We start from the raw sequence: 21,915 nt of genomic DNA, 5'->3' as shown, positions 1-21,915 counted from the left end.
CTCAGAACACACTTTCCTACCAGTCTTGGAACTTCCTCCCTCCACTGGTCTTCCACCTGGGAACTAAGTGTTCAGCTCTCCCCAAGGCAAGCCGCGGCTGAGCCAGCAGGTCTTCCTTGTCCGGGATACAACTTAACATAAATTCAGCCAGGGCGACACCTGACACCTAAAACACAACAAGATGAGCCGCGGCAGCGCCAGCAGGTCTCCGTGATCAACTCTCCCCTAAGGTAAGCCGCGGCCGAGCCAGCAGGTCTTCCTTGACCGGGATACAACTAAACATAAATTCAGCCAGGGCGACACCTGACGCCTAAAACACAACAAGATGAGCCGCGGCAGCGCCAGCAGGTCTCAGTGATCAACTCTCCCCTAAGGTAAGCCGCGGCCGAGCCAGCAGGTCTTCCTTGACCGGGATACAACTCAACATAAATACAAACAAGATGAGCCGCGGCAGAGCCAGCAGGTCTCAGTGTTCCGCTCTCCCCAAGGTAAGCCGCGGCCGAGCCAGCAGGTCTTCCTTGTCCGGGATACAACTTTACACACATTCAACAAGGGGGACACCTGACGCATAAAACACATTCAGCGGTGTACGGAACACATGATGCATCAAACGCTTTCAGCAGGGTAGGTAAGACACAATTATCGTTGATTCAGCAAGCTCCCCATCCCAGAGAACTTACACTCCATTATTCAGCAAGCTCCCCCTCTCAGAGAACTTACACTCCATTAATCAGCACACCTCAACATTCATCCACACACCCTCCCCTGGACTGGTGAGACAGTTTCCACCGCCCCTGATTCCTCAACCTGACCCATGTGGCACAGGTACCATTACTCTAGGGGAGGGACAAGGACCATACACGTTGAATACAATTATGCTGCCACCACTGGATCCCACCCTTCTGGTGAATCCAGAAAACATATTGCACTAGGGGGTTGATCTACCCTCCCGGGCTAGGGTCACCTAACCAGAACACATTTTTCACAGAACGGACATTTAAGTAACCTCCTAAAAACAATAATCTCCTTTCTTTGCGACCAGTTACAATACAGAGTTTTTGTAGGGAGGCCAGTTATAGTTGTGGTACTGCGCAAACACAAGTCCGGATCCCACCGCTAGCCACCAGTGTAAGAAATGGGACCCCCGGCCGGCCAGGGCTTGCGCCACAGCCAGTCAGAGACCGCCACTCCTATATAAAGTCGACCCCTGCTCGCCCTCTAGGTAACGCGGCGCGGGCAGCCAGGCCTATCTCGGAGGACATGTGTGAAGCATTTGCGCACGCACCCACCAACCGCAACATCCCAGGCCTCCCACAAAAGGAACTCCACACCAAGTATATATGAAAATAGTCTTTGTATTAGGACACACTTAGGGGTAAGTACACAATTTACAAGGTGCCAGGGGCACGGGCAGGGTTTACACGGGAATATATACAGGACAGGGCCAGGGGACCACTGCCAGGAATATGCACATGATAGAACTGGCATTTAGGACACATAACATCTGGGAGCTTCCTAGAACTAGTACTAGAACACATAACAACCAGGAGCTAGCACTTAGGACACATGACAACCTGGAACTTAATAGGACTAGCAGTAGAACTCACTCTAACCAGAGTCATATACATGAGACCTAGGATATTTAGGAGGGAAGGAAGTACAAACACGTAATATAACAGGGGCACCTTGGGAGGCGCACTCAGAATATTCTCTCAGGGATCACATAGAACATCAGCCATAACTTCTAACAGGCCAGCAGCCTTTTCGGGGGCTAGGACGCCCATAGTCTCAATGTCAGGACGGCTGCATGTAGTTAGCACAAACCTACACGTAGCAGCTGCCCACGAAGTGCTGGGCAGCTGTGGATGCTGAGGGTAACACGGGGGAGCCTCGCAGGCTCGGGACAAGGGGACAGGGGTGGAGCCTCGCAGGCTCAGAAAAGGAATGTTGCCGGAGGAGCCTCTCAGGGCTCATGAATAGCAGGGGGAATCCCTCTCGGGGGACTCATTATCGCTGGGGGGGCCTGTGGGCTATGACGGAGCCTCTTGGGCTCAGGAATATGGTGCCGGGGTTGAGCTTTGCAGGCTCACGAGAATAATGGGCCAAAGAGGAGCCTCTCCGGGCTCGAGGAACAGGCTGTGCTCAGGCGGGGTCCCTCACGGGGGACCCGGTATCAGGGGAGGCCTCTCGGGCCTCTGAGCATTTCGACCCTCGTGCTAGAGGGGAGGGGCGGGCACCGACAATGTGCCCCGACGCCCCTCCTCCCCTTCTCTCGGCACTTACCGGGTTGTGCTCGGCGGCGGCCCTCTCTCGGGCGGCGGCTCTCTTCCTTCTCTCTCCCCGGGCTCTCTCCTCACATGGGAGCCCCGGTGGGCGGTGCAGAGCTTCAGCGGGGCGGTAGAGCCCCCAGGACTTCCGGGTGCGCGTGGGGAAGCCCTCCGGGCTGGCCAATCCCTGCGCGGCCCAGGAATGATGCAGTTGGAGTCCCAGCGGTCGGGACCAATGATATCGCGGCAATACTTCTCCGGGGCCGCCAATGGCAGCGCGGCCCTGGATAGGGAGGCGGGCGCAGCGCCTCTCCAGCGAACTCCGGGCTGCGGCGGTGACGGGAGAAATCTCGGGGCAAATGCCGGGTGGCACCGGCTCACATAAACAGCGCTCCCAAGCGCTGAGGGAATGAAGAGCGCTTGCCAGCGCTAGGGGGTCAAGGGACAGCGCTTCCAGCGCTATCAGTGGAAAGTAAAGCGCTTTCAGGCGCCAGGGCAGAGGTGCAGCGCTCCCAAGCGCTAAATAAAAATAGCAACAGTCCATCAAAGTCCAGGACCTCGGGAGGAGCACAGCAGCTCCTAGCAGGGCAAGGCCATCAGGAGTCCAGGAGAAGGGCAGGGCCCAGGGAGGCAAGCCAACCCTGGGCCCAAGCAGCAACAGCTCCTGGCAGATTCAAGTGGGAACAAGAACATTTGAGAAGAGGTCACAGCCTCTTTTTATACCATAAATTCCTTTGTCTAAAGGTGCTGGGTGGGGGGAAACCAGTCGCAGCTGGTTTTGGGAGTATCTTGTTTTCCCCAACCACCCCTTTCATTCATCAGGCAGGACAGTCATCAGACGCACCCCAGGGGGGCGGAGCCAGCATTGTGGGGGAAAGCCCAGCCCCATACAGGATACAGGCACAGCTCCTCCCTCACATCAGCATGCTAATCTCTCCATTCATCCCCGGGGCAGACCCACACAGACAACTGGAGCCAGGCTCCCCAGTCAGCCTCAGCCAATCATACGCCAGGCACACCTTCCACAAATATGCCAACTTCTAAAAGGGGGACTTCTACACTAGACACACTCATGCCGCATATACCGTTGCGCAGCATTCAATCTCACGAGTTCATACATACCAGACTTGACCCTGCACACCCTACGCATCGGGGACTACCGAGGACACATACATTCCCCATGCATTCCTATGGAAGGGTAGGTCTCTCTCTTCACACGCACTCAGAGGGGGAATCACCATCCCCAGGTTACATATACCATAAAAACTTCAGGGGTGGACCTGCCAGACGGGCCAAGTCCAACACCCGTAATATAAATAAATAATTTGATGACGCAGGGTGGGCTCCTGCGAGGCACCAGCTGCAGGGGGGGAGATCCCCACACAGAGAAATGGCAGCCTGGCGCTGCGAATGTAAGGCAGGAGCGCTTCCCCCTGGGATAACCACAGCGCTCTGCCAGAAGTAAAAATAAAGCACTCCAGTGCGCAGAGAGAGACCCCGGGGCATTTCAAGCCAACGCCAGCACTCACAAGGTGCTGGGGCAGCCCCCAAGTCCCTAGGGCTACAAGCAGCCCAGTAAAACGGTTCCAGCAGTCCTAAATGGATTAAGGTGGAGCAAAAGCAGCTCTCAGCAAGGAAAAAGTCCTCCAGCATCCAGGGTATCCAGGGGCTGGGCAGGGCCCAGGGAAGCAAGCCTTTCCCTGGGCCCCAGCAGCAGCACGCCCCTGATTGTTTCAAGTTAGGAAAAACAAGAACATTTTAAATGAGGTCACAGCCTCTTTTTATACACCATTTCCCTTTGTTTCAAAAGGTGCAGGCAATGGGCGAACCAGATGCAACTGGTTCCTGAGCACTTTGTTTTGCTCAGCCCCTCTGCCTATTCACAGGGTGAGTCAGGGACATCCGACACACCACAGGGGGCGGAGCCAGCATTGTGGAGGGAAAACCCAGCCCTATTCAGGTCCCAGGTGCAGCCCCTTCCTGCCATCAACATGCAGATCTCCCCATTCACCACCGGGGCAGACCCAGCCTGACTCCAGGCGCCAGGCACACCAGCCAGCTCCAGCCAATCACAAGCCAGCACATTCACTGCACAGACACACCAACTTCTAGAAGTGGCACTTCCACATTAGACACATGAACGCCGCACACATCATCGCGCAGCATTCAATCTCACGAGTTCGCACATACCAAACTCGACCCTGCACTCCCCACACATCAGGAACTACCATGGTCACACATATTCCCCATGCATTCCTATGGGAGGGCAGGTCACTCTCACCACACACACACACAGAGCACACACACTTTACACTGGACGACAGTGAAAAAGTGCGCAGAGACCCAAAATCACCAACACTGTCAGGTTTACCTCCACGGGATCCAGTTGTTGCACTAATGGTTCCACCTCCAAATGTCACCAACACCCTGAAGAGTATACACAGGGTGTTCGAGCCATTAGGCGAGGGAGAAAAATAACAAACTAAAATAAGAAAACAAGGGAAGGGAAAAGGAAAGGGTCTGCAGGGAAAGGATGCCTGTAACAAAAAACAAGACACATTCAGTAAATGTGGATTTCTGCACAATGCTACACTCATAAAGTCTCACTATACATGCACATGTATACCTGCGTATAAATGAAGAAAAGACCTTTGATCATGAACCCAAAATAAATACTCCAACACAGTCTTTGGGGAATCCTATGGGAAAAATAAGCAAGATGTGAATGAGGTCTTTACCCAGTTTAGCGTTTCCTCTATTTTACTGTGATTAGCAACAACCATGTACTACATACCACCAGACAGTTCAGAGGCTACGTTGTATATGAGGATCCATGAGGACAAAAGTAAACTATTCAGTTCCATGCACTGTACATAGGATACGGAAGTGTGTAGGAGGCAATAACCACAACACTCCGCTCCTCCCTCTTCAGAAATGGATTCAGAAAACACACAAAATAAACACCTTTTGTCAGAAACACGTCGTTGCGACCACCACCGTGTTCTGTTATTATCATGCACTTATTTCCATTGGGTATTAACGGTAACGCGTAGTTAACCTCACTACCGCGCTCCGTTATTAAGGTCGAGATCAGTAATGACAAGGGATTACGGCAACACGTGGTTTCGACCGCCACTGTGTTCCGCAATTCAAGAGCCCGTATGTAGAAGCCAAAAAACGTGCTGCTTTGAAAGTACAAGATGGCTACAAACCTCGTAGCACAGCGGAAGAAAGCTAGACGAGCACAACACTTGTACCACAAACGCGGCAGAGAAGTATCCAATATCGGAACCGACAGGACAGTCCGATCCCAGGAGGGGGCGGGGGTGTTCCCAGCGAGGAACGGAACGCTCACCACGGAGCGGTAAAGCAACCCGACTCACCCTCAGCCGAAGGAAGGAACAGGACCCAGGAACTGGCGCGCAGAGCAGCCGCTCTCACGCCGAGGAACAGGGCTCAGAATAACAAGCACCCGGAAGCGTCTCTCCCGCACAGAAGTACTTCCAGGGAAACCAAGGAGGATCATGGGACATGTAGTTTCTATGAGCTAGGCAGGCGCAAGGCAGCGGATCCTGACAGTACGTCCTCCCCCTAGCACCTCTGTTAAGAATGACAGGAAGGTCCACACATAGAGTAGTCTCGTCAGGTAGGTTTATTTAGGAGCAGAGACAGCTTAACAACCACCAACTGCCCGCAAGGCAGTCCAGCTCCAACTGACCTAGAACGGAGTCTGAACATTCCACATTCTGGAAGCTTGCGTGCTGGGACGCACGCAAGCAGCATACAACACACCTCCCCCCCCCAAAATGCACAAAAAAAACAACAAAAAAAAAACTAAGAACAAACATAATCTTTCATTTTTGCAGGTGGACGCGGGACACGTACACTCCTTCTGGGAACCACGTCTGCAGCTCTATGCACAGACTCATCTTGAGCCACAGATTCCAATTCAATGACATCAACTAAACCATCAGAGTCATTGGAGATCTCCTGCGGCCCAAGGGTGGTGACAACAGGTACCTCAGAATTAATAGGTGAAGACGCCTGTGAGTTTTGCATAGTATTGAAATCATCAAAAAACAATTGATCATTATCCTCAGCATAAGAATGAGAAAAACATTTCCTAGTATCCTTTAACAACTTGTCAGATCTAACAACAGAGACACGTCTGAAATTCCAAATCTTCCCCCCTTCAACACGTACAGCCTTACTAAATACTTCAATCACTCTAACAGGATCCGACCACCTAGCCCAACTCCTGGCAGATGAATTACCAAATTTCACACGCACAAGGTCGCCAACTTTGACCTTGTGGCGTGAAACGCTTTCCACAGAACATTTACCCATTTTCTCTTGATAATTTTTGACACGTTCACCCATTTCCTTTGCACTGAAAGCAGACACAACGGGGCCATTGGATTTCAACCACCAAGGTAATAGCTTGGATCCAGGTTTGCGACCTCTTAGTAATTCAAAAGGGGAACACCCCGTCACCGAATTAGGTGAAGTACGATATGTAAGCAAGGTGGCACATAATGCTTTTCTCCAATTCAAATCATTTCTGACCGCTAACTGAATGGATTCTTTGACCACTCTATTAAAGCGCTCAGTCTGGCCATTAGCTTGAGGGTTATAATTAGAGACCCTCTTGTGAGATATACCATGTTCTTTAAAAAATGTTTCAATCTCACTGCTAGTAAATTGCGTTCCATTATCTGAAATAATCTCAGAAGGAAGACCCTCCCGACTGAAAACATTGTTAAGGAAATCAATGACCTGCTTGGAGGTGATCCTTTCAACGATTTTGACCTCTGGCCACTTCGAAAAATAGTCAACAAGAACTAAACCGTAAACCTCCTTGCACCCAGGCAAATTCAAAGGACCGATGATATCAATCCCTAACCTTCTCCATGGACCTTCAGCATACTCAATGGGAGTGATAGTGGAAGACAAAGGTTTGACACTCTTATCACTACTGGAACAGGGTACGCAATCCCTGACCCATCTATCCACAATGGCATCTAAAGAGGGCCACCAATAGTACTCCCTAAGCCTCCTCTTGGTGGTGGACATGCCCATGTGACCCTCGTGAGCAATCTTTATTAAATTTTCCCTGACTGACACAGGAGGAATGATCTTGTCACCCCTGGTTATAATGTTATTAAAACACATGAGCTCATCCTTGACTTTAAAGAAGGAACTTATTTCACCCGTCAACTTCCTTTCTTCAGGCCACCCACATTTAAGATAAGAAATGACCAAACCCAAAGTATCGTCCTCAGACATTGCTTCCTCCCAAGAATTTTCACTGATGACTTCTGTATCATCCACATTAATATCTTTCATAGTGTAAGCCACGTCACACTCATCAGAGTGTTCAACCTCGTGATGAGGTAAAGCTAACCTGGACATGCAGTCAGCATGCACGTTTAATCTTCCGGGGATATACTCCACAGTGCATCGATACTCCTGTAGTTTGGCCGCCAACCTGGCCAAACGGGCTGTTAGAATCCTACCACCTCCCGCAGCCAACATACTCACTAATGGCTTGTGGTCGGTACGAAGTACAAATTTAGTGCCCCACAAAAATTGTCGGAAATGCTGTGCTGCCCAGGTACACGCTAACAACACTTTTTCAATAGTTGAATAGTTACTCTCAGCACCTTTCAATGTCCTTGAAGCATAAGAGATAATACTTTCTTCACCCAAACCTTTCTGCATCAGAACTGCCCCCAACCCAGTATTGCATGCATCAACTGAAACAATACATTCTTGACCCACAACAAAAGGTTTCAAGAAAGGAGCAGAACAAATTTCCTTTTTTAACACATCAAATTGCAGTTGCTGTTCATTACCCCAAACAAATTTTTCATTTTTTTTTAGTAACAGACGAAGTGAAGCCACTTTTGAAGCATAGTTCTTTACAAATTTGCTAAAGTATTCAGTTAAACCAAGAAATGAAAACAATTGTTCCTTATTGGTAGGAGGAGGGGCCTTTGAGATACTGGAAATATGATCGAATTTAGGTTTTATCCCTTCCTTGGAAATCTCATGTCCCAGATAATCTACCTTTTCCTGTCTGAATTTGCACTTAGCAAACTTGAGGGTCAGACCTTTTGATTGTATCCCTCCCAATACAGCCTTAAGATTCTTATCATGTTCTATCACATCACAGCCAAAAACCAAAATGTCGTCCTGGAATGCGATAGCCCCATCACATCCATTCAACACTTCCTTCATCAAGCGCTGAAACACTGATGCGGCACTGGCCAGGCCAAACGGCATCCGTAAATAGCGAAACATACCCTCAGGAGTTACGAAAGCTGTAAGGTTCCTAGAATCCTCATGCAAGACAACCTGGTGGTATGCACTAGCAAGATCTAAAGTAGTGAATACGCTTGCACCAGAGAGAGTGGAAATAAGCTCATTGATTTTGGGTAGGGGATGCATGTCAGACCATATCTCTTTATTAAGGCTTCGAAGGTCCACACATAGGCGGAGCTCGCCATTGGACTTCAAGGACAGAACAATGGGGGAAACCCAAGGAGAGGACTCGATAGGTTCAATGATATTTGATTTAACTAAATCGTCAAGAATCCCTTTCATTTTGCTACGATATGCCAAAGGTACATTCCTGACTTTATGCCTTACAGGTACCGCATTGTCCTTAAGAATAATCCTATGTTTGAATTGTGCATACTCTCCTAACTTCCCATTAAATACTTTTGGGAATTCCTTTTTGATGCTATCTACAAATTCATTGTCACTCGGGGCAACCATGCAAACAGGCCAAGGAATACTTGGGTCAATATATACAGGGGGTGTGGCATTGGGATCTAATTTAATGCCCATCTCTTTCTGATGGGGCCAGCCTAAAAGCGACTCCCCTTTGTTTGCGATATATATTTTAGCTTGAGTGAACCTGTCTTTAAATTCAACCTTTGCCCAAAAATACCCAATTAATTCAATCTTGTGCCCAGTGTAGCTACCAGGTTTGATATCGGGGCAAGTGAATTCTCTATTAGGCCACAATTCTTCAAAGACTTCTTTCCCAATTATGGAGTACCATGCACAGGAATCAACTAACATGGAAACCTCCCTACCATCAATGTGAAATAGGGCAGAGGGAAAGCTTTTGCATTCGTCAGAGGATATACAAGAAATACAGTTGAATTCGCTAAATTCTGCTTCAAACTCCTCTTCATCTACAGAGATACAATTAACTTTTTGGGGTGAACGACACATTTTCCCAAAATGACCTGTCTTTTTGCATTTTACACAAATCTTATTAAGAGCAGGACAACTTTTAAAATTCCCCACATGGTCAAAACTCCCACATCTATAACAGATAATGAAAGTGCGTCTATTATTAAACCTGTTTTCCTTCATGGAACCTTCATTAAACCTGTTTTCTCTCATGAAACCTTCTCTTTTGAAAATGGGTACAACAGATTTCTTTTGAAAAGCTTGGCCTCTCACAACAGAAACTTCAGGTACAGCTTCTTGAATCTTTACTGAAACACCCTGACTCTGACTTCTTATTTCAGACACGAACTTTTCTGACTGTTCGATCCCTTTGGCTATGTTGACTACTGCCTTCAGTGAAGTCTCCGTTCCTAACCACAATCTTTCCTGTATCTTCTTGCTCTTAGTCTTCATCATGATCTGGTCCCTAAGCACCTGTTCATAGTAAATTGTGTCGAAAGCACAGGAACCAGCTAGAGCACGTAATGCAGATATGTAGTTCTCAATAGATTCGTTTTCCTTTTGCGCTCTTGAGTAAAATTTAAAACGTTCCATTACTGTGTTCACTTTTTTCCCAAATCTTATGGTAAGTTGCTTTACAGCAATTTCAAAAGGATCTGTGTCAGAGCTAGAGTCTTCCAAAGGAGGCAAATCCGATAACTCCTTTAGCCCTTGGCCACCTAAAGACAAACGTAGTAAATCTAATTTCCTTTTTGCAGAGCAGCCTTCCTCCTCTAAAACACTGACATATGCCAAAAACATGGGATACCACAAATCCCAATCCATTTTTGGCTCTCCTGCCACTGGTAAAAAATGCGGTGGAACCATGATATTGGACATGGTTGTTGGAGTTTCTTTACCAAATAAATAAACAAGCTTCCTTTTTTTTTTTAAAAATAAATAAAATGAATAAATAAATAAAATTCACTTTTCCTATACGTGGATTTAACTTTACACTACACCATTGTGTAACTTAAAGTTGTTACAAACGTTTTCCCATGTAAACATATGCTGCTCAGTAAACTCCTCAAACTTTCCCAAACCAAAATGGCCGAAAACAAAGAAGATGTGAAGCGTCACACCCAGAATGCACTGCACTGCGATTGACTGGTGACCTGATCGTGACGTCAGAGCAGCAGGAAAAAAAAACACGGTGAACATCGACGTTCTACTGCGCAGATGATCTCCCGATGCGCTCGAGCGTTATCAAGTGAGTTTTATACAACGTTTCCCTTCAAGGTTCTCTTCTCGTGTAGTCTATTTCCCCTTTCCGTGTAGTTTTAAAGGATGCCAGCCGCGGGTGCCATCAAGTGCACTGACTGAATTCCGCCGCTGAAACGGTCATTGCGTTCGCTCAATATTCAAATTTTAAAGCTAGTCCTACACTGCCGCAGGTGCCCTCAATGCACTTTAGCTTTCTTTTGCCCGCCGCTGGCGCTATCAGTGCGCATACACACAATTTTTTAAGATGAATTCAAAAGTCTTACTTCCAGTTGGCTCGCTCGTGAACGCTGCGCTGCTCTCCTTTCAACCTGTAGACTCTTTCTTTTTCCGAGGTTGCTCCCACTGTCGCCAGTATGTTAAGAATGACAGGAAGGTCCACACATAGAGTAGTCTCGTCAGGTAGGTTTATTTAGGAGCAGAGACAGCTTAACAACCACCAACTGCCCGCAAGGCAGTCCAGCTCCAACTGACCTAGAACGGAGTCTGAACATTCCACATTCTGGAAGCTTGCGTGCTGGGACGCACGCAAGCAGCATACAACAACCTCCTAGGCCCAGGCCGCAAGGGGCACCTGCGATGGAAAGAACGGATCGCGGCAGGGGCATGCACATTCCCCACAGGCTCCCAAGAATCGTCCTCAGCCGAGTAGCCTTTCCAGGACACCAGATACCACAAACCCCCCCTACTCCATTTAGAGTCTTTGATGCATTTGACCTCATACTCAGATCCCGCATCCCCGCACACAGGCGGAGGGGCCCTTCTCCGAGCCGATCGAGCAGGCTTCAAGAGGTGACAGTGAAACACCGGATGTATCCGCAGCGAACCAGGCAGCTTCAGCTTAAAAGCCACCGGATTGATCCGTTTAACAATAGAGTAAGGCCCTATGTAACGGGGATGAAACACGCTGCGCAGCTTGAACCTGATATTACGAGTGGACAACCACACCTTATCACCCACCTGGTAAGTAGGGCCTTCAACACGGTGTCGGTCCTCCCATTTCTTGTATTCAGCTTTAGCCCTCATCAAATGCCCCCGTATTCTTTTGTGTATGGCATGAATCCTCCGCATCTGTCCCATAACCGTAGGCTGCCGAGACACCTCCTCCGGGACATGCACCGGAAGAATACGTGCATCAAAGCCATAGGTAGCAAGAAACGGAGAAACCCCTACCGAACTATGCCAGGCGTTGTTGTACGCCACCTCAGCCATCCACAACAGTGAAACCCACGATTCCTGGGCATCAGAGGCATAACAACGGAGGTATTTCTTCAACGTCTGGTTTAACCGCTCCGTTTGTCCGTCGGTCTGTGGGTGAAAACTGGTGGAGAGTGAGGACTGTATGTGCAATGCCTGACACCATGCTTTCCAGAATCTGGCAATAAATTGAGGCCCCCTGTCAGACACGATAACCTCCGGCACACCATGCAATCGGACAACATTGGTTAGCAATAGTTGAGCCGTTTGGCCAGCTGTAGGGAGATTCACGCAAAGGATAAAGTGTCCCAACTTAGTAAGACTGTCTATGACCACTAAGATGGCCGATTTACCTTGCTCAAGTGGTAGTCCAGTAACAAAATCTAAACTAATGTTCTGCCACGGTCTTCTGGGAGAAGGTAAAGGCATCAGCAGGCCTTTCTTTTTTCCCGTCATGGTCTTGGCTCGTGCACAGGCCTCACACTGTTCTATCCAGGTGGACACATTACTCCTTTCAGTTTCCCACCAGAAATGTCTTTTCATGAGCTGTAAGGTCTTACGTAATCCTTGATGACCTGCCAATGGAGACACATGACACCACTCAAAAGCCTTCCTTTGCAAGTCTGTAGTGGGAAGATACAACCTATTGTCCTGAAAAGGTAGACCTTGCTTTAATGTGCGATTAACCCCTTTTGTGGCCCAAAGAATCCATGCAGTATGATCCTTGTTTTTTCAGATGACATCCAAAAAGGAGTTGGCCTGGATCATGCAAATCACCCTTTCAGGACTCACTTTGTGTCTTTGTTTCCCAGATCATCAACCTGATCCCGGCGGGAGAGAGAGTCTGCTTTCAGGTTCTCTGCCCCAGGTCTGAAGGTAATGGTGAAGTTGTATTCTGAGAAAAACAGCATCCATCTCATCTGTCTTTGTGTGAGATGTTTGGCAGTCTTCATATACTGAAGATTTCTATGATCTGTGAAGACCGTGACAGGAAACTTGGACCCCCAGAGGTATTGTCGCCATTCTTGAAAGGCCCTTTTTATCGCTAGCAATTCTTTTTCAGCAATGGTGTAGTTCTTTTCGGGTATGCTCAGCTTTTTGGACAAATAAGCCACAGGGTGGAGTTGACCAGTATTCTTATCCCTCTGAGACAGGACAGCTCCTATGGCCTCATCAGAAGCGTCAGCTTCTACTACGTAAGGGTGTTCTGGATGTGGATGAGCCAATATCGGGGCAGTTGTGAATGCCTTTTTAAGGTAATCAAAAGCCTCAGCGGCCTCAGAGGACCACAGGAACTTGACCCCTTTTCTAAGCAACCTTGTTAAAGGAACCGCCACCTGGGAGAACCGCAGGATAAACCTGCGATAATAGTTAGCAAAGCCTAAAAAGCTTTGTACCTCTTTTACACTGGTGGGCGTAGACCATTCCTGTACTGCCTGTATTTTCCTTTCAGACATTTGCAGCCCTTCCTGACTTAGCATAACACCTAATACTGTGGGGCTTCAATGATGTTAAGAGTGAGCTCCTCCCTGTGTCTGCCTTCTTTCACTTCCACGGACAGGGATAATCTCTCTGTTTGTTCTGTTATTAGCCCTGATATCAAAGGTTTACCGTCTACCGCTAGAACTTCTTCAGGCCTATCTCGGGGTACTCTGGCCAATGACAAGGAAGACACTAACCCGCTGTTGATGAAATTCCCAGTGGCCCCTGAGTCGATCATAACCATCACTTGGTATACCTGCAGCTGAAACTCCAACCTCATGGGCAATTGGATATGGGATTCGGATTCGAGCAAGGCTAGCACCGTCAATGAAGGTACTTTCCATGGCTGAGGCTCTCTCTGGTTTACTTCAGCGCTACTACCTGCCTCTTCCTGAGCACTTCCAGCTGTGACTGGTACTCTCTTGGTTCTGTTCCATCCCCCTGAAGCCTTAGGTTTGGAGGGGCTTTTCCTGACATAATGGCCTTTCTTGCCACAGTACATGCATAGGCCAGCTGTTCGACGACTCTCTCTTTCCTCTCTGGATAAGGGGGCCCGGACCGCCCGATTTCCATGGGTTCTGGGGTAGTCTCGTTAGAAGGCAAGGCCCTGCCGGGAGTCCATTCAGATCTAGGAGGTCCCCGATCCCACCTTCTCCTGTCCCCTCCCCTATCAGACATTCTACCATCGAGTCTCAGGGTTAAATTCACCATGTCAACACACGTGACGGATTGGGGATCTATTTGGGCAATAACATCTTTAAGTCCATCCCGCAACCCTTGATAAAATAAGGACATTCTCTTTTCCTCATGCCATGCCGTTTCGGCCACCAACCTGTTGAATCTGGTCAAATAAGTAATCAGATCCGATCTGCCTTGTTTTAGTTCCAAGAGTTCTCTATCTGCACTCAAAGTGGTGGCCCTTCTGTCGAACACCTTTTCAAACTCTGTGCGGAAAGGATGCCTGTAAGAAAAAACAAGACACATTCAGTAAATGTGGATTTCTGCACAATGCTACACTCACTATACATGCACATGTATACCTGCGTATAAATGAAGAAAAGATCTTTGATCATGAACCCAAAATAAATACTCCAACACAGTCTTTGGGGAATCCTATGGGAAAAATAAGCAAGATGTGAATGAGGTCTTTACCCAGTTTGGCGTTTCCTCTATTTTACTGTGATTAGCAACAACCATGTACTACATACCACCAGACAGTTCAGAGGCTACGTTGTATATGAGGATCCATGAGGACAAAAGTAAACTATTCAGTTCCATGCACTGTACATAGGATACGGAAGTGTGTAGGAGGCAATAACCACAACACTCCGCTCCTCCCTCTTCAGAAATGGATTCAGAAAACACACAAAATAAACACCTTTTGTCAGAAACACGTAGTTGTGACCACCACCGTGTTCTGTTATTATCATGCACTTATTTCCATTGGGTATTAACGGTAACGCGTAGTTAACCTCACTACCGCGCTCCGTTATCAAGTTCGAGATCAGTAATGACAAGGGATTACGGCAACACGTGGTTTCGACCGCCACTGTGTTCCGCAATTCAAGAGCCCGAATGTAGAAGCCAAAAAACGTGCTGCTTTGAAAGTACAAGATGGCTACAAACCTCGTAGCACAGCGGAAGAAAGCTAGACGAGCACAACACTTGTACCACAAACGCGGCAGAGAAGTATCCAATATCGGAACCGACAGGACAGTCCGATCACAGGAGGGGGGGGGTGTTCCCAGCGAGGAACGGAACGCTCACCACAGAGCGGTAAAGCAACCCGACTCACCCTCATCCGAAGGAAGGAACAGGAACCAGGAACTGGCGCGCAGAGCAGCCGCTCTCACGCCGAGGAACAGGGCTCAGAATAACAAGCACCCGGAAGCGTCTCTCCCGCACAGAAGTACTTCCAGGGAAACCAAGGAGGATCATGGGACATGTAGTTTCTATGAGCTAGGCAGGCGCAAGGCAGCGGATCCTGACAAACACCAGGTTACAGAAATAGGCTAGGAAAAAACAAAAGGTTTCGGGGTAACCTGCCAAAAGGGCCAGGTCCAACAGTACACATCATAGGATGAGAGAAAAAGTCAAGTCCTGGGAGGACAGCACACAAATCTTTATCTCTAATTGGACCTGTAGCCCTGGACTTGTAAACTTCGCCATTGTAAAAGCTAACAATCTGGTAATCATTTTCGATTAGAGACCTGTCTTTCACCCCCAAATGAACACTTTAAAACTGTTTAATTGTGTCAACTTGCAGCTCTTCATGCTGCGAGAAAGTCTCCCCTTTCAACCTTCCCATCGGATTGATGAAACAAGATGGTTTGTATGGGGCACCTAGACTACTGGAAGGTGATGGAAACAAGAGTCACAAGGAAGCTAATTAATAGCTTTTAAAGACTCCAGAGCTAAGCCACCAAGAAGTGTCTGAACTTGAAGGTAAGTCCATGCCAAGAGGCATGTGAAAGACCGCCACTGGCTCCCAGTAGCTTGAAAGGTCACATTCAAGACACCACAATATCCATAGGGTCTGCTGGAACAAATGCTCAAAATATTAACAACTGGCTCCACATTATATCACTGCTCTTGATTCCACCGCTTATACAATTGGTAAACACAAGATGGCTGCTTCATGGGGCAATTGAGGTCCCAACTGGGATATCTTGACTCCCTACTCAGAGCTGAGGGTAAGTACTTCCGATTTAGGACTTTTTTTTTAACGCAATCATTTCTTTAAATACGCCCAGTCCATTGATGCAGTGGTCTTCACGCGGCCTGCAGAACTCTAGCAACCCTGTTGCCAGCTGTACATTGGTTTACCTTTCTAGTCATATAGACGTATCCATGCTACAAAGTTAGCACATGACAACAACCAGTACTTTTTTTTTTAGAAAACAACTACATAATCAAATAAATCCTTGCTGGTTCCTTGCTCCTTAAACCCTTTTGTAGGGCTGCTCTTTAGGACCTGGCCAACTTACCGAGGGCCGCCCAGGTCTCTTCTCGGCCTGTGCCAGAACTGTGGCCTCAATGTGAGAACTGGACTGTTGCAGCCTCTCTCCTCTAGTCATTGGCCACCTGTGTGGACTGCAGGAGCAACTGAGCACCTCTTGCTGGTCGTAAACGAGTCCACCTTGGCGTACTGTGCTATAGGGAGGCGGCATCCGTCTCGGGTGAATAACATCATTCGTGTGTTGTTCAAACTGGGTTGGAGCGGGGAAGCTTCTAATGTCTTTCTTGATTTATCCTGCTAGTAAGTCCTTACAGAAGAAGACCCCTCCCTTTGATGCGTCATGGGCACCCAGTGTGGGCAGGAAATATAGCGTGTAAGGAGTACACTATGAGGACCAACCAATTCAGTTGCTCTGTCGTTTATTCCCTGTACAACTGCTGGCACTTTGTGTTTCTTTCGCATTAAACCACATACTCCCAGATTAAAGGTACTGAAGGGATCAGAGGGGGAAGGGAGCAGGAGAGAGGGTGGTTGGTTGAAACGCAGGGAGTTGTATGACCGGGGAGCAGTGAAGAAATGCTCTCTGGTTCAGGGCCCGCCCTTCCCGAAGGGTGGCTTATATGGCTGTACCCTGGGCATTAGTGGAGGCCACCCCCCTGGAGCGGAACCGGACTGGGCCCTCACCCACCACATTTTGCCTGACGAATCTAAGCCTATCACTCCCAAAAGAAGCCAAGACTATTGCCTCCTCCCCTGATCACTAATTATCCCGCAAAGAATATGAGGGCCGCTGTTTTTACTGTTTCTAACTATGATTGTAAATATTTACATGTAGGAGTAAGGGTAAGATGTGTTAGTATTTCTCTGCATTTTATGTTGGTTTGTAGACCTTGTATACCATGTAAAGCACTCTGATACCCTCACGGGTCAAGTTTGCGCTCTATAAAACACTAAAATAAATAAATAAGGTAGGGGAGGAAGTTACTGGGCAGTAGAGGGGACAGTGGGCTGGTTCAGCCCAGTTGTAAGTTTTATGATAGGAATGTGGCCTTGGGGTGGAAGGCATTCAACTGCAGGTGCCTAGAGGGGCCTCTTTCTTCTAGGAATTCTGCGAGCAGAGGGGGTGCTGCTAGATGAGGTGAGGGGGACAGTGTGCGGGGGGGGAGATAAGGGAGCGGTGAGGCTTGGAATGGAGGCCACACTAGGCAGGGGCGGTTTGCGCTGGCACAATTGTGCTAAAGTAGAGCGTTGTGATGGGGGTGGTGGATGGATGTTGGTCTGCTAGGAGATGAGAAGAGCTACTCGGAGGCGGGCGCTTCCTTGTGTTTTATTTCAACTGTCACAGTTTACTTAGAAAGGATGTTGCTCCACAGGGACTACTTACCTTGGCTGCGCGAACTGTAATTAGGGGAGGCGGCAGGACGCCAGGGTTTGGGCGGTCGAGTGGGGGGCGAGTAGTCTGGATAATGTGCGTAGGAATGGGGGCGGGGCATAGGAGACACAGCCTGGATGAAGGTAATGATGAATAGCTCAGCTGGGGTCGTTTTTAAGCAAATGTGGGGACCTGCTCCCTGCGCTCGCGCAGCTCCTTGCCTGTCTTTTCTGTTCATCGAGACAATCTGGTTCGTTGGGGAGGTTGGGGGTTGGCGGGGCCGGGCACTCGTGGGTTGGCACACATGGACGGGCATGAGTTAGGGCAGGGCTTTAAGTGGGATGAAAAAACTGGGGGGGTCTCTCAAAGGAGCATGGTCAATGTAAATAAGGATGTATGCTAAAATCTGTGTTTAGCAAAGTGTGCCGCCCGACTTGTATTTTGCTGATCCTGTCATTGCGTCCATCCATATGATACAACAAGTCACATGATAATACCTATAAGTCAGGACTATTGGCTTTGTCAATGGTTGCTAGTTCAATAAGATAAATAAGCAGCAACTATGGCTTGTATATAATATTGAAAACACTTCCACTTAAAGCCCTGGTGGTGACACCACGACAATGTTGCTGCTCCTGAGTTTCAAAAAGAGAAGGGAAATCCAGACAGAAAATGACTCTCTTTAATGGATTTCCCTTCCCCTACAATGCTCACCAGGCGCACATCGATGTGCCTGCTGTCACTGTAGTCCGGAAAACAACGGACCTCCTGTGCCAGGGCACAAAACAGAAACCGATAGAGACCCGTTTCGAAGCCCCCTTCAAAAAACTGCCTGTGCTCAGACCCAGTGAGATCCGGCCCACTTAAAGACCTGCTCTTGCATTGCTGGTTAATGGAAATAAACTTGGTTTTCCTCTTGCCTCAGATCTGTACAGGAATTTGCTTTAAATTTTCATCTGTGAAAGTACCGCTTCGTTTTGTACAAAATAAAAGACAATTAACAGATGGAACTGTGGCGACAGCATGGGTAAGGCTCTCAAATTAATGACACGCATACATTAAGTACAACAATCCGTTCATACCAGGCCCGGACTGGCCGTAGCGGGCACCCCTCCGGTTTTGGGCCCCTGGGCCGATTTTGTTACAGGGCCATTTTTACTGTACTGCAAAAACTGCCCTGTAACAAAATCGTCCGAAAACCGGCCCTGGCAAAGAGCTCGGCGGCAGCCCCATCCCCCGGGGGGGGGGGGAATGGGGGCAGCCGAGCACTTTGCCAGGGCCGGTTTTGGTTCCCAGTCCCGCCCTGGTTCATAGTCAGTCCTTGGTACCACTCTCCTGTAGGATTGTTTAGGATCACACCAGGGGGATTTAGGCACAGTCGTAATTTACAAATGTGTAAGATGTCCCTCGTGCACATTCTGTGTGAAGGATATGTTGCATTTCTTCAGCGTAGGCTTGTACGTGCGGGCTTTACAATAGTGTGTCCTCGGAGAACGGCTGGATGGTTGCAGGCCGGGGACCTTGGGTATTGAGAGGGGGGACGTGGAGAGGATACCGGTACAAAGTACTAGTGACTTGTCACGCTCGGGCGTTGCGGTGCGAAGCGCTAGGAGAAGCAAGTGATGATCAACGGAGCAGAGCACCTAAAATATTTGCACTTCACTGGGCCTCCAAAGTCATTTAAGTGGAAGACCTTGAGACAGCAGCGGTGGCTGAGGGAAGTGTGAAAGTACACAGAATGGGGCTGTGCTTGGTGAGGTGTGGGGGAGGGGGAGTCTACGGATTCGGAAGTGAAGAGGGGGGAGTGTTGAGCCTTGGGATGGGGTGGGGCCTCCCAGGGCCATGAGGTCCCTTGGCATTCTTACACATCTAGGAGATGGGAGAGGATGGCCGGGGCGGGGGTTGTTCACCATCAGGGGTGCCCCCGCTTTTTAGGTCTCGCCTATTAATCCCGCAAGGGTTAATAGACGAGAGTATAGAGGCTCATTCAAGGTCTGAAACCATCGCACGGATTTCCTACAGTTCGTGTGGTGCACTGGGGCGGAACGCACATCCACATTAAAGCCATCAGCCTCCCTCCCACAGGCATCTGAAGCTTCCCCCAGCGTGCGCTCGGCCGCAGGCATTTCTCCCCCCCTCTGCTGTTGCTGCCCATGGCCGTACTTTCACTTTCACGGCCGCCAGGCCGTGTCTCGCATTTCTCCTCCCCCCTAATTAGTCACCCCTGCTGTTGCTGCCCACTCACTTTCCCGGCCGCCAGGCCGTGTATCGCATTTCTCCTCCTCCCTGCTGTTGCTGTTTTGGTGACACACGTGCTGAAAGCTAGCAATGCTGTCATCCTTGGCCTGTACATTGACCAAATTGGATGCGCAAGTGCTATAGTGAAGTCGGAAGTGGGCTGCAGAATCAAGAAGCTGGGTTTAAATTACCTACAGTACCCCTTTAAACCCAACCTTGCTCACTAGCGCACGTGTCCCTGTCCGTCATGGTAGATTCTCTGTATTTTTCAGTATTCCTTGTGAAAATGAGTCTTAATTTGTCTGCAGAATACAAAAAATACGTTCATGCCCTCGCAGTGCCCGAAAGCACTCACAGTAAGCAACACTGTGTCGGAACGGCCCACTTGATGATATTGGCCTGCCATTTGCCAGTTCCAAACCATGCCCTGCTTTGGTAGACTTCCTGTAGAATGAGCAGGCTCGATCACCCCAGGAAGTTGTGTTGCTTTTTCGCCAGGAAGGCCGCCGATCTTCTTTTTTTTTTCTAAACCTGTTCATTCTGATTCGTTTGATTAGATCAGTAGTTATTTTTTATTAGGCTAAAGGACAATACGTATACTTTGAATGTGAAATGCTTGTGGGCGGGGTGTCATGTTGCAAGATCTTGCTGCCGTTTTTCAGAAAGAAGCAAATTCTTGAGTCTGCTTTCAAGTGATCTGCTGCGGTGGTTCTGTTCTATAGTTAATGTGGTGCATGCTGGATTCCAGAATTAAAGATATATGTACTTGTTTGCTTGGCATGCGGGGTATTAAATGTGGAATTAATAGTATCTGCTTTAAGTTCTGTACTATCTTTCGAGCAGAATAGATCTTTGAAGTTGCATGTTTTAATTGAATCATCGTATTACCCAGTTAATAGCTCGAAGGTGTGCAAGTACATCAAATTACATTTTCCAAAGGTCCAATTGATAACATGGTCATTGCAGGATTTTGAGGATTGGAAGTAGATCCTTTTGACTGCAATCTAATTTTTCTTCCATGGTCTCGTTGTCCTAAATGTCACATGGTAGTGGAGGCATTGGTCCTACAAAGTGGATTCTGTAGTAGGTAACTCGAGGTTGTTTACGGTAACCTAGATATGCCGTTTTGATAAAAAAATGGCGTTGAGCGTATGGCTGCTCACTTGACCAGGTGATTCCTTTCCAGACTTGAGTAAAATGTGACGTGCTCTTTCCAACCATATGTTGACCTCACCTCAAATAGGTAGGTTTGGGTGAGCTGTTCCTATGCTTCAGTGCCAAGTGGAGTAAAAACCTTAAGTATGCCACAAGTTTGTAGATTACATTTTTCTGAGGTTTTTTTTCTCCTGTAAAAGCTCTGCTTTCTACGGGAGTACCTATAATGTATTGTCATATTCCAGTTGGGGCATCTTCGTGCCGTGCGGGTGAGGTATAAACTAGCATGGTTCCAGTGATGCAGATAACGTTGTCTGGTTCTGCCCTCTGTTAGACTCGTTTTTTGTGCCTTTCTGCCCTCTGTTAGACTCGTTTTTCCCTTTTTTTCTGCCCTTATGCCCTCTGTTAGACTGTTTTTTTGTGCCTTTGTGCCCTCTGTTAGACTCGGTTTTTGTGCCTTTCTGCCCTCTGTTAGACTCGTTTTTTGTGCCCTTCTGCCCTCTGTTAGACTCATTGTTCCCTTGTTTTTTTGCCCTTCTGCCCTCTGTTAGACTAGTTTTTGTGACTTTCTGCCCTCTGCATCACCACATCATCACTCAGCGCTACCCCAGCATCACTCAGCACCACCACATTATCACTCAGCACCACCACATTATCACTCAGCACCACCACAGCACCACTCAGCACCACCACATTATCACTCAGCACCACCACATTATCACTCAGCTCCACCACAGCACCACTCAGCACCACCACAGCATCACTCAGCACCTCCACAG

This window comes from Lissotriton helveticus, chromosome 7, assembly GCF_964261635.1.
Source record: "Lissotriton helveticus chromosome 7, aLisHel1.1, whole genome shotgun sequence".
Classification (NCBI taxonomy): domain Eukaryota; kingdom Metazoa; phylum Chordata; class Amphibia; order Caudata; family Salamandridae; genus Lissotriton; species Lissotriton helveticus.
This window is presented reverse-complemented; position numbering follows the sequence as displayed.